This window comes from Physcomitrium patens, chromosome 14 (genome assembly GCF_059467195.1).
Source record: "Physcomitrium patens ecotype Gransden chromosome 14, ASM5946719v1, whole genome shotgun sequence".
Classification (NCBI taxonomy): Eukaryota; Viridiplantae; Streptophyta; class Bryopsida; order Funariales; family Funariaceae; genus Physcomitrium; species Physcomitrium patens.
In genome coordinates this window covers 1,835,245-1,849,412 of record NC_143423.1, presented here as the reverse complement: position 1 = coordinate 1,849,412, position 14,168 = coordinate 1,835,245, and positions in this window count along the sequence as shown.

The following is a 14,168-nucleotide window of genomic DNA, read 5'->3' as shown; positions in this document are numbered from 1 at the left end:
AAAATGACAAGATTAGAATCTGTCAAGATTTTCGGAAACTCAATGCTGCTACCAAGAAGGACTATTTTCCTCTACCTTTTACGGATAGTATATTGGATGCCATAGCAGGACACGAATGTTATTCATTTCTAGATGGTTTTTCGGGTTACAATCAAGTGAAAATTGCCAAGGAAGACCAGCTCAAGACGACCTTTACGACAGATTGGGATACATTTGCATACAAAGTGATGCCATTTGGATTATGCAATGCACCAGCCACATTTCAAAGAGTGATGACACAAGCCTTTCAAGATTATTTACGAGTGTCAATAGAAATATTCTTAGATGATTTTTGCACGTTCAGTACGACAGCCGATCATTTGAACTACCTGGGACGATGTCTGGACCAATGTGATAAGTACGGTAAATCATTGAATTCAGAGAAGTGTCAATTTGGGGTCCCCTCTGAAAGACTCTTGGACCACATAGTGTCCAGCCGCAGTATTGCTACGGACCCAGATAAAGTAACTCGAATATTGGCTTTACCAAAGCCAGAAACGGTGTCAAGAGTACGTGGCTTTGTGGGCCATGTCAGCTATTATCAGCGTTTTATTCACTCCTTTGCGGTACTTTGTCAGCCATTGACAAATTTGCTAAAAAAACCACTATTGGATGGATCTAGTCCCGTATGGACAGCAGAATGCAATGTTGCCTTTGAGGCCTTAAAGCAAAAATTGGTGTCTGCACCAATACTGGTTGCCCCATGCTGGACGAAACCATTTCAGGTTTATGTCGATGCATCCAACGTCGCGATTGGATCAATATTGAGTCAGAAGGATGACAATAACCGTGATCATCCAATATATTTTGCGAGTCGACAATTGGTTATGGCCGAACGTAATTATAATACTATCGAGCGAGAAGCCCTCGGCATGATTTATTCTATACAGAAATTTCGCCATTATCTACTGGGCTACCTGTTTGTGTTCCACGTTGATCATGATGCGCTTAAGTATATGATAAATAAACCCCAATTGAACAGACGAATTGCTCGCTGGGTGTTACTTCTCCAGGAATTCAATTTTACAATTAATGTTCGCCCTGGCAAGACACATGCCAATACAGATCACTTGTCCCGTTTATCGAATATACTAGGTAATGAGCCGATAAACGATGCCCTTCCGGATGCACAATTATTCGCTGTGGAGGTTATTACACTCGAATATGGTGACCTGATCCAATATCTCACATTTCAGACTTTTCCAATTTCTTATAATAAAAAATTAAAGAAGCATCTGATTATAAGAAGTGCGCCGTTTACCATGATTGGAGCCGCATTATACAAACAAGGACGGGATGGTATTTTACGACGTTGCTTATTTCCAAGTGAAGTGTATACCATATTGGAAGGATGTCATTTGAATAGCTGTGGAGGACATTTTGCGGGTGATAGCACCGCGTGTAAAGCTTTAATGGCTGGTTATTGGTGGCCAACAATGTTTTCGGATGCTCACAAATATGTTCGTCGTTGTGACCCTTGTCAACGAATTGGTCGACCTACTGGAACTTCTGCCATGCCCTTGGTACCAGTTTTGGCGCAGGCACCATTCGAAAAATGGGGTATTGATTTCGTCGGACCAATTGCACCTGCTTCTCGGAATGGACAGAAACATTATATTTTAGTAGCCACCGATTATGTCACCAAATGGGCGGAAGCTACGGCAACAAAAACTGATAATGCCACTACTGTAGCAACATTTTTATATGAGAACATTATCACTCGTTTTGGTTGTCCGAAAGAATTGGTTAGTGATCGAGGAACCCATTTTATTAATGCAACCATTGAAGCATTGACAACGAAGTATGAGATCAAACATCGAAAAACTACCCCTTATCATCCACGTGCCAATGGGCAGACCGAAAAGACCAACGGTATCCTTTGTAAAATCTTAACAAAGACTATTTCAGGAGCGGGAACCGACTGGGATACTAAATTATTTGCAGCATTGTGGGCATATCGAACTGCGTATAAAGTAACGACCAATTCCACACCTTTTCAATTGGTATACGGGCAGGAGGCCATCTTACTAATAGAATTGGAGGTTCCCAGTTTAAGAATTGCATTGGAAGAACGGTTGGGTAACAAAGAATCTCTCCAATATCGGTTAACAGAATTGGAAAAATTGGACGAGATTAGGGCTTCGGCTTTGATGACAATGGAAGCTATTCAGCACCGCCGGAAGAGTTATTGCGATAGTAAACTCCGCACAAAATCATTTATGTCCAATGATCTTGTCCTACTGTACGACAGCCGTTTTCATAATTTTTTGGAAAAATTTCAAATTTGGTGGCATGGACCCTATCGCGTATTGGCCACTTTTCCCAATGGTTCCGTCCAATTGAAAGATTTCACGGGAACCAAATTCACAACCCGTATCAATGGAAACCGACTACGCCTATATTACACATAAACCCGGGGGCGGGTTTATCAAGATTGGAGGGGGCAGACATGCCGTTCATGATGACTTGCCTGCCATCATAAGTGTCTAATCGGAGGCAAATGACGGCGGTTGATTAGTGTATTAGAACATCAGCAATCAAGATTAGGGATTCTTGTTTCATAACTGGGTAAACAGTTAGAAGAGGGGCACTCTGTGTAGCTGTCTTCAGTATTTTGTCTAGAATTGTTGAAGCATAGTTCGTTAGTAGAGAGTTCACGGCAAATCATAGTATTAGTGCGAATACGCAGAGATTTATAATGTCGAGGGAGAAGGTGAAGAGAGCCTCGGAGAAGGAGGAAGAGGGTAGAAGGGTGACGTCAAGGAGTAATATGGATGCGCTTTCTCTTTGTATACTCACAAATATGGAACCCATGCGGTTAGAAATTTGCTGGAATGCAACGCGGCAGAAGGACTTTAGAAGTGCGCAGCTTTATCCTTTTTTGCGAGCGGCAGACAATTTACCATCAATCGATGTAGAACTATTGGAAGAATACTTGACGAACTATGATCCTGAGGATGGTTCGAGTGTTGTAAAAGGGAGGACTTTAGGAATTGATGAGAATACCTTGCATAAGGCATTACAGTTACCAATAGGAGAGTTAGCGGTTGGCACAGAAGAGTCTTCAGACTTCAATCCGGGGAGTTATTTTAAAGAAGGTATGACGTCGCTAGAAAGGAATCAAGGATGGCGGACGGCGGATGCACTTACACCAGAATTGATGGAGTGGATGCACTTCATTCAGAAGAGGTTGGGATTAAATAAACATACGACGTATATGGCTAAACGATTATTATATGCGACAATAGGCTCCTTCGAGGATATGGTGTTCAATTGGGCAGCGTACGTGGCCACCAGAATTCATGCAGAGTTGAGTTACAAGCGTAGGTCGGGTAGAATTGCAACGCTTTTGTGTTCCAACTATATACAGTCTGCAATTGTTTATGAGTTGAGTCAACCGTTGCCGGAGAAAGGGAAGACGATAGCAGCTCCAGTACTACCAAAACCGAGTAGCAATTTATTGGCACTTCCATGGGGACCAGGAGAAACAAGCCAGCAGGCGGGAGAACCAATCAGTGTTCGGGAGAGGGGTCCAATGGCTCAGCGAGACAATAGGCCAGTGGACATTCAACATCGAACACCAGAGGAGAACAGTGTGAAAGAGTGATTTTTGGTACAATTATTCCAATTGCAGCAGACGGCAAACGAATTGGTTGATCACACGAATTTTAAGGAGCAATTGGTGGCGTGTAAGAGGGAAATGGCAGAACAACGTCAAAAACTGTTGGAACAAGATCGGGTGAATAGGGCCACCAAAGAAGCCAATTCGAGACTGGAGCATACCCTTGGAGTAAAACAGCAAGTGTGGGAAAAGAAAAGAGAGCGCCTTCACCACGGAATAGTGCATCAGAAACAAGAACTCTCCAATTCTCTCAATCAATCGAAACTGGAAGTTGAAAAAATGAAGCAACAATTGGAATTGAACCAGACGAAGATGGCGACTTTGGAACAGGAAAAGAAGACGATGAGTGACCAATTCAGAGTGAAAACAGAGGAAATGCAAGGGGAGATCAATACTGTGAAGGAGGTTGCAAAGAAATTGGAGGATGAATTGGTCAGCGTTTGACGGCCACAAGGGTCAATTGAAGGTTCAATTGGCGAATTGGAATAGAAGGTGAAGCAACAACAATACCAATTAGAGGCGAAAGACACCCGAATTCTGTATTTGGAAAGTCAAGTCCGTGAATTGGGAGCACTTAATGAAGATTTAACGGCCAGATTGAACATAGTCCCAATAAATGTATCAGACGGGAAAGACGAAGAAGTGACTTTAGAATTGTAATCAGTAGCAATGAGTATGGGAAATGCTAAGGAGTCACCAGTTCAATTTCAAACTGGTTGTTTGCGAGGACGCTGCACAGTTAGGAGTGGGGCTATGTAGAATAAGTAGTTATTTGCTGATTTGTAGATACTTAGTTTATAGTGTAAACAGGGATAGATGACTGTTAGAAAGGTAGTTTAGTAGTTAGAATGGATGAATAGTTAGGAAAAGAAGTTTTCATTAGAGATGTAGCAGTTGGTATCTTGTGGTAGGATAAGGAGGATGAGAGAGAGGAAGAAACCGCCATTATTGTGATAGTGTGAGCCGGGGTAAGCTTGGTGCTACCTCTTTTCTTTTGTTGTTATGTTCTTTGAAATAAGAGTATTGAGAGTTTCTGAATATTGTGAAGTGAATCATGGAATGAAAGTGTGAATGGAATTATATGTTATTGAATGAGAAGAAGAGAGATTGAATGCTGAAATCTGAATGTAGTTCAACAGAAAGAGTGAATCTGTGGTTGTGTGAAACACTGTAATATGAATGGTAGTTCTGTGTGAAGAATTCCAGTAATTGGAATGAGGGTAATTGTGTGCTGAAGCTGTGATGTTGAGGTATTACAGTTGAAGATTATAAGAGTGAAGATATATTGGTGGAAATAACAGTTATTGGTATGACTGAATTGTTGCAAGGAAGAGAGTGATAAGGTGAAATGAGAGATTATCGTTTTCCTATGTGCTTAGATAATGGAAATAGTGACGATACATTGGAGGTAATTAATTGTGTGATCCTAACGTGAACGCTCAAGCAATTAGTCACTCCTCGTGTTCGAATCCCCCTATATGGGTTTATTCTGGGAAGTTTCTTCCGGAATAAGTAAAACGAGAAATCACAGTAATTATATGGCTTACATATAGATAACTTGCCTTGTAAATTAAGACATGTATCTAGCAAATTCAACATATATTGGAGGTCCTCTAGCATATTGCCATATAGCTTGTAATTAGAAAGTATATGTGGAGACAAGAGTGAAGCCATTTTTACTTTTTCAACATCTTTCTAGTCTTTAGTCTTATTTCAAGACCTTTTAATCTTTTTGATTATGATAATAGCCATTCTAGTTCAATATATTTCTATCTTTGAATAATTTTTTAGACTTTTTAAGTAACATAAGAGTATATTGAGTTTTTCTTTCTTTGAAATTCATATCCTTGATAATTTGATAAGAGTGCTAATTTATTGTTCTTGTTTTTTTTTAAAAATGACTAAATTATCCTACTTTTCTTATTGTATTTTGAAGATTGTGGAATATTCACCTTTAAACAAATAATTTAATTTTCTAATATTGATTTTTTCCTTAATACATTAGTCTTTATTATAGAAATTTTTATTTAATATTATAGGTTGCAAATTATTTTCTTCTAATTTGACTTTTTTGAAGTTATATTAATTGTTTATAGAAGGAAAGATTATGGATGCTATTCTCAATAAAAGTGAGAATAAATTTGCAACTATTGTAAATCTTCATAAGCTTATTAATATTCTAAGAATAGAAGTCTCACGTATTTCTAATGTGAATCAAGGAGATACTATTCCTATACATATGAAAGAAATCGACAATCTATATCAACAAATTGTGCAGTTGAAAGAAGCGAGTAGATCAACATTATAATTGAATTTATAAAGCCTTACTTTTAACAAGAAAAGTAAGGATTAGTATGCTTGAAAATTTTGATGGAATAAGATCAAAATTTTGGAGATTTCTACAATAAGTTAAATTCTAATTAAGATTGTATCTTTTCCAATATCCTAATGGATTTATTCAAGTTGGATTCATAGGTGCACTTCTATCAAAAAATGCTCTCTCTTGGTTTGTATCTTTGATGGAAAAAGATTTACAACTACTTTATAATTTGAATTCATTCTTAGAAGTATTTATGACTTTATTTGAAGAAAATAATTGACAAAGTATACTAGAGATTAAACTTGTATTGCTACAATAAGGATTATGTTTAGCCACCATATATGCTAGTAGATTCTAAAATCTTATTTGTAACATGGATTGGAATGATAAATCCTTATCAATTAGTTTTTATATGGGTTAAAAGATAATATCAAAGATTTGTTGTTAATAATGCCTAGAGTAGATTTATTGCAATAAGTTATTGCTAAAACCATTGCAAGCAACAATTAATTCTTTCAAAGATACCAAAAATAAAGATTTGGTTGAAAAAATATAAGTCAAGCCATAACAATATCTTCTAAGTTTTTGGAAGCTTATTCATCTAAGCGAAAGCCTATGCAAGTTGGCATAATACATTTTAAATTTCTTATTAAGTAAGAAAAGAATAATCATTGTCAAGAAAGCTTATATTTATATTGAAGAGAATCCAAACATACTACTTAACATTGTCTAAAGAAGCAATGCAATTATAAAATGAGAAGTATGGTTGCCAAAGGAATAATGTATTAAAAATAGGTTTTTCTAGCTATTATAGGAACTGAGTAGTTAAAATCTTATAGAACATCTAATAAAGGTCTTAATCACTCTACAGATCTTTCATCTTATTTTATAATAGAAATTTATTTAGAACCAAAAAATCAAAAAGTCTTAGCCTTATTAGATTTAGAAGCCTCAATCTATTTTAAAAATCAAAGACTTTGTCAAAAAAATAAGAAATATTATTAGTCAAGAAAATAAACTTATACATAAAAAAGTCCCAAATAGTCATTTATTATCTTTTAAAAATGTTATCTATAAGATTTTTCTTTTAAATGTAGCAATTAAAGATCATAATAGCTATTATGATCTTTAATTGGTGATTCTTAAAATCTTATTTAGTTTCTTTGATTTAATATTTAGGACTTGTATTATATAAATTTTATAAAAAAAAAGATTGAAAAAGAATTTTGATAACAAAAAGAGTAATTAAGGCATCTATATAGATGAATGGAAATGGATGATAAAAATCTCCATTACTATTAGCCAAAAGGCATGCCTAATGGACTTCAAGGAGGTTATCTGAGGCCTTATTAGGAATTAGGATTATTCTTTTGAGGCAATTGGAACTTAAGAGGCTAAGATCAGAGAGTTTAGGTTTTTTGCTATGATTTTGGTGCAAATTTTAGATGATTTTAAATTTTTATGAAAGACATAAAGGCATTCAAAGTTAAGGTATTGATTTTGTACCTATTCTCACTCTTTTAAATATAACATGGATATACATAATATAATAAAGGATTTGTAATTAGGATTACAGAGAGCACTTTTTGGCTATACTTTTTCTATATTTCTTGATGAATTTTAAGCTAAGATGAAGGCATTATAGGAAGTTGAAGTCAAATCTTACAATCTAAGAGCAATAAGTGACCTCATTTACTAGTAGCTATGTTTTGACCTATATCTTAAGCAATTTGATAAGATTTTAACTAAAAATTTCTAAAAATATATGTTATTATGTTAAAAAAATTTATAAATAAATTTTGAGGCATTTAAAGTTTGAATTTTAGAAATATAGAAAAAATAGTGTTTGGGTGCTTGTAAATTAAAGTTTAAAGCACCTACTAGGATTTCTAAAATGCTAGACAATTTATCATCGATTTAGAGTTTTTTTTGTTGTAAAGCTTAAAGGTAAACTCTTTATTATCTAGAAATTTGAAAATAATCGAATGGTTGGATCAAAAGATATAAATATCTAAAGTTTTGAGAAAAAAAATCCTTTATGAAAAAAAAAATGTTTTAAAAGGATTTTGCTACAATTTGGATATTTTATGCAAAGTAAAGGACATATTGAGAGCCAAGACTTTATATATATGTTAAAGATGGAGATATGGAGCTATAAATAAAATATAATATAAAGATATATATTTATAAGAAGATTGTGGATTTTCTTTGAGCTTATAGAAAATCAAAATTACCACCAAATAATTGGTTATGATTTGATATAACAAAGAATGTTAGGACATTTCTACATACTTTAAAAAGCCTTATGTATAAATTTCCTTAAATATAAAATGATTTTTATCAATAGAATATCTTTTGATACTATTATATTTTTTAGCCACTATAATTAGAATATATCATTTATTAGAACTTATTCAATAAATTAAAGCTAAATTGTCTACAATTAAGTATCCAATATATTTTCAAATAGAAAATCATGCCATATGGTATTATAACTTTAGTTTTTTTTAGTACTTTGATCTAAAATTTTATTACTCAAGTAAAAATATATAAATCTAATATATCCAAATTCTTATTAATAGATACAAAAAAATTCATACATGTGGCAAAAAAAATATCATCTTTTGTTATATATGCTTTACCTATTTTTGATGGTAGAAAGATGTCAAGTTGTATTTCTAATCAGCATCAAGATTTTTGAATATTTTTGAAAAGAAGAATGTAATTTTTTTTTCAAAGCATCAATCTTATGATTGTTTAATTGATTTGCAAGAAGCAACTCAACTTCTATTTGGATTGATATACAGCTTATTATAAAATGAGTTGGCTGCACTAAAAGAATATATTGATAAGAACTTGGATATAAACTTTATATCTCATTCAAAATCTCTAGTAAGAGCTTCTATCTTATTTGTGAAGAAAAATGATAGATCTCTGTAAATTTACATAAATTATAAAGGACTTAATAAGATTACCATAAAGAATAGGTATTATCATAGACATACATATTTATTCCAATAATTACTGATATGATTAAATAAAAGAAGGTAAAAATGGTTTAATTTCATAAAAAAAATTTAAAAAACTTTATAGAAGCTTCATAGATGATGCTTTGACTTTATTTGTATTTACAATTAATTGATAGGCTAAAAACTCGGTCAATAAGTTACCCATGTGACATACGTTTTAGTAGCTTGTGGAATGAGCTAACAATATGGCACATATATAAATTACTTGTTTTATACATTAAGTCATGTATCTAACAAAGTCAATATGTATTGAAGGTCTTATAGAATATTACTACATAGCTCTTACTTAGAGAGTATATATGGAATTAAGAATGAAGCCATTTACTCTTGTCAATGCCTTTTTAGTCTTTAGTCTTGTATCAAGACTTTTTAGTCTTTTTATCTTTGATAATAGGCATTCTAATTTAATACTATGTCATCTTTGAATAGTTTTCTAGTTCTTTTTAGTGACTTAAGAGTATATTGAGAATTTCTTTCTTTAAGATTCATATCCTTGATAGTTTTACAAAAGTACTAATTGTCAAGGACATGAACTGGAAGATGATGTATAAATCAATGAAATCTGTGTCAAAGAAAAAGTGACAAAATAGAAATAAGAAAGTACGTATATTAAAAAAAAACTTGAAACTCTTGAAACTAGAGTAGAATCAAAAAAAGAATTGACAAGAGTAAAGAGGGATTCACTTTTGCCTCTATATATACTATCTAACTAGGAGCAATATAGCAATGTTCTATAAGACCTCTAATATGTGTTGACTTTGAAGGATACATACCGTAGCTTACAAGGCAAGTTTTCTATGTGTGGGCCACATAATTAGCTTGTTCTTTAAGCTATCAACATGTGTGGCATATGGCCAACTTATTGACTACGTTTCTAATCTAAAAAGTCAATTAAAGACACCTATAAAATCAAAGCAGTCTCTATGAAGCTTCTAAAAAGCCTCTATAGAAGATATTATGGAATTGACTTATTTTTACCTACTATTATCTAAATCATCTAAGTAATTATTAGTTTATATATGTATGTCCGTGTACTCATTGTTTTTGTTTTGTTTTAGAGGTGAGTGGATTATCCTACTTTTCTTATCTTTTGGTAATAAGCTATTCCAGTTTTTTGAAGGTTGTGAATTATCTACCTTTAAACAAGCTGTTTAATTTTCTAATACTAATTTTTTCTTTTAAAAGAGAAAATTATCCGTCTTTGTGGGATTTTTTTATTTGATATTAGAAGTTGTGGATTATCCTCTTCTAATTTCACTTATGAATTTGTTAAGTTGTTTGAAATAGAAGAAAAAATCATAGATGCTACACTTGACAAAAGTAAGAATAGACTTATAACTATTGCATATCTTCATGAACATGTCAACACTCTTAGGATAGAAATTTCATGCTTCATAAGTGCCAATCATGGAAATACTAATCTTTGCATGTGGAAGAAGTTCAGAGACTATCTCAAGAAGTTGTGTAGTTGAAGGAAGCAAGTAGATTGACCTCACAACCAAATCTAAGAAATTTTGCTTTTACAAGTATGACGAGACAAGGTTAAGTATGCTTGAGAATTTTGATTCATAGGCACATTTCTATTTAGAAGTGCTCTCTTTTAGTTTATATCTAAGATAGAAAAAAATTCATGATTCTTTTATAATTTGAAATTATTTCTAAAAGTATTTACAAGTACATTTAAAAAAAAGTGATCAAGATAGAGTAGTAGAAAGTAAGCTTTAATCTTTACAATAAGAATCACCATTAGCTACTATATATGCTGGTAAATTCCAAAATCTTATTTACAACATGGATTGAAAAGACGAAGCCCTCATCAATCAATTTTGATATGGATTAAAAGATAATGTTAAAGATTTGTTATTCAGAATGCCAAAAGTAGAATATTTTATTATTCAACCATTGTATGCAACAATCAATTATCTAAAAGATTTCAAAAATAAAGACTTTGTTAAAAAAAAATAAGTTAAATAATGATAATAACTTCTAAGTTTTCAAAAACTTATTCATCAAGATCAGAACCAATACAAATTGATATGGTACATTTTAAATCCTTCACAAAATAGGAAAAGATTTAACATTGTTAAGAAGGTTTGTGCTTATATTGTGAATAAACTAAGCATACTACTTAATATTTTCTAAAGAAGCAATGCAATTACAAAATGAAGAATACAATTATTAAAAAAGATAATGTATTAGAAAATAAGTTTCTCTAACTATAATAGAAATTGAGTGGTCAGAATCATGTGCAACACCTACTAAAGGTCCTATTTTTTGCTCAGATCTTTCACCTTGTTTTACAATAGATGTATGTTTAGAATCTAAAATCACAAAGTCTTTACATTATTAGATTCAAGAGCCTTAGCTTTTTTTATAGATGAAGATTTTATCAAAAAATAAGTAATACCTTCATTTAAAAAAAACTAAACTTGTATATGAAAAAATCATACATGGTCATTTGTTGTCTTTTGGAGATGTTACTTATAAGATTGTTTCTTTAAATGTAGCAATTAAAGATCATAATAGCATAATAATATTTAATGTAATAAGATCTTACAACTTGATTGTTTTAGAATTATCATGGTTACAAAAAAAATCCTCAAATAAATTGGATTTCTTATAACCTTAATTTTTTTAATAGTTTAATCCAAAATCTTATTAGTCAAGCAGAAATACATTAGTCTAATACATCCAAATTCTTATTGGTAAGTATAAGAATTCTCATGTATGTTACAAAAAAAGAGTCATCTTTTGCTATATATGCCTTATCCATTTTTAGATGGTAGAAAGATATCAAATAGTATTTCTAGCCGGTATCAAAATTTCTAGGACATTTTTTAAAAGAAGAATTTAAATATTTTTTTAGAGAATCAACCTTACAATTATTTAATTGATTTACAAAAAAAACTCAACCACCATTTAAACCAATCTAAAGCCTATTGCAAAATGAATTGCCTATATTAAAGGAGTACATTGATTAAAACTTGGCTAAATGCTTCATACGCCATTCAAAAATCTTTAGTAGGAGCTCCTATCTTATTTGTGAAAAAAAAGATGGATTTCTACAAATGTGCATAGATTATTGAAGACTTAATAAGATCTCCATAAAAAATAGGTATTTCCTACTTTTAATTTTAGGACTTTTTGATCAACTCAATGAAGCAAAGATCTATACAAAAATAGATCTACAAAGAATATACAATATTTTCTACATTAAAAGAAAAGATGAATGGAAGATTTTTTTTTGAATTAGTTATAGATATTTTGAATATAATGTCATGCCTTTTGGATTCACAAATATACCACTTATTTTTTAATATTTTATGAATGACATTTTTTGTGAGTTACTTGATGATTTTGTTGTTTTTTTATTTAAGCAACATTCTAATCTATTCTAAGAATATATAAAAACATGAACTTCACGTTTGTCAAGTATTACAAAAATTTAAAAATATTGGATTGTAGGCCAAGATAAAAAAAAAAAGTGATTATTCCACACTACTCAAGTTGATTTTTTAGAATACATCATTTCTAAAAAAAGACTAATGATAGATTCAAAGAAGGTCCAAACTATCATAGATTAGAAGACCTCAAAAATAGTAAGAGATATGCAATATTTTTTAAAATTTGCTAATTTTTACAAGATCTTCATCAAGAATTTTTCTCAAGATTGTAACTCTTCTCACACATCTGATATATAAAGACAAACTTGAATAGAGCAAAAAAGCAAAAGCATCTTTTGAAGCTTTAAAAATAGAATTTATTTTTGTACCAATTTTGTATCATGTCAATTTTTCCAAGGCATTCTTTATAGAAATAGATGCATCATACTTTGCTATAGGTATCATTTTGTCACAAATAGGAGTAGATGACAAGCTCCACCCAATAGCTTTTCATTCCAAGAAATTTTTAAGAATCGAGATTAACTATGAGATCTATAACAAAGAGCTTCTTGCAATTATAGATTTGTTTCAAGAATACCAATAGTATTTAGAAGGCGCCTCAAGTTATACTCACTCAATATATGGATCATAAGAACTTCAAGTATTTCATGTCAATATGTATTTAGAATTGCCGCTAAAGTTGTTGAAACATGTTTTTAAGAATTTTGATTTCAAGATTACTTATTGACCTAAAAAATAATAAGCTTTATCAAACATCCTTTCTAAACATTCTAATCTTATATCAAAAGAAAGAAATGTAGCTTTTAATCAACAAAGAATGATTTTCTTGAAGCTAGAACATTTTCATCTTTAAGCAATAAAATCAATATTGACTATTGATTCAACTTTTGTCAAGCAAATTAAATCAAGTATGTCCTTTAATCTTCTTGTTTATGATATCAAAAATAATTCTTTTAAGTCTCATGATACTTCTAAGTTTAAATTTAAGAATAATCTATTCTATTTTGAAAGACAATTATATATTCTAAAAGAAGAAGCATAATTATGTGTTCTTTAAGCTTGTCATGACTTTCCAATAGTTAGACATTTTGAATATAATAAGACTTTGGAACAAATATCTAAAGTTTTTTGATAGCTTTAAATATAAAAAGTAGTCAAAGACTTTGTACAATCATGTGATATTTGTTCAAGTTTCAAAATTTATTTTCATTGGCCTTATGGACTTCTTTAGCCATTATCTATTTTGAAACAACCATAGTCTTCTATTTTTATATATTTTATCATGGATCTTCAAATCTCAAATTTATATGATTTTATATTTATGATTATTTTACCAAGAAAGCACAAATTGTATAATATACAAAATCTATCATAAGTGAAGAAAGAGCTAGGTTTTTTCTTGACAATATATATTGTTATTATAGATTATCCATGGATATAATATTGAATAGAGTGATTTAATTTATACTAAGATTTTAGAAAATCCCTTTTAAGATTTTAAAGGTAGATATAAAGCTCTATACAACTTTTTATTTGTAAATTGATACTAGTGAATACACATGGGAGCTACCAAAAAATCTTGCAAATGCAACAAAAATAGTTGAGGCTTTTCATTAATGACATCTATTAAAACCAAGATGAAAAAAATCAAGATCCATAAAAGATGATGACTACTATTTGTCAACCTCGTCTCTAGGAAGGAGATAATATCATGGACATACATATTTATTTCAATAATTACCTATGTTATTAGG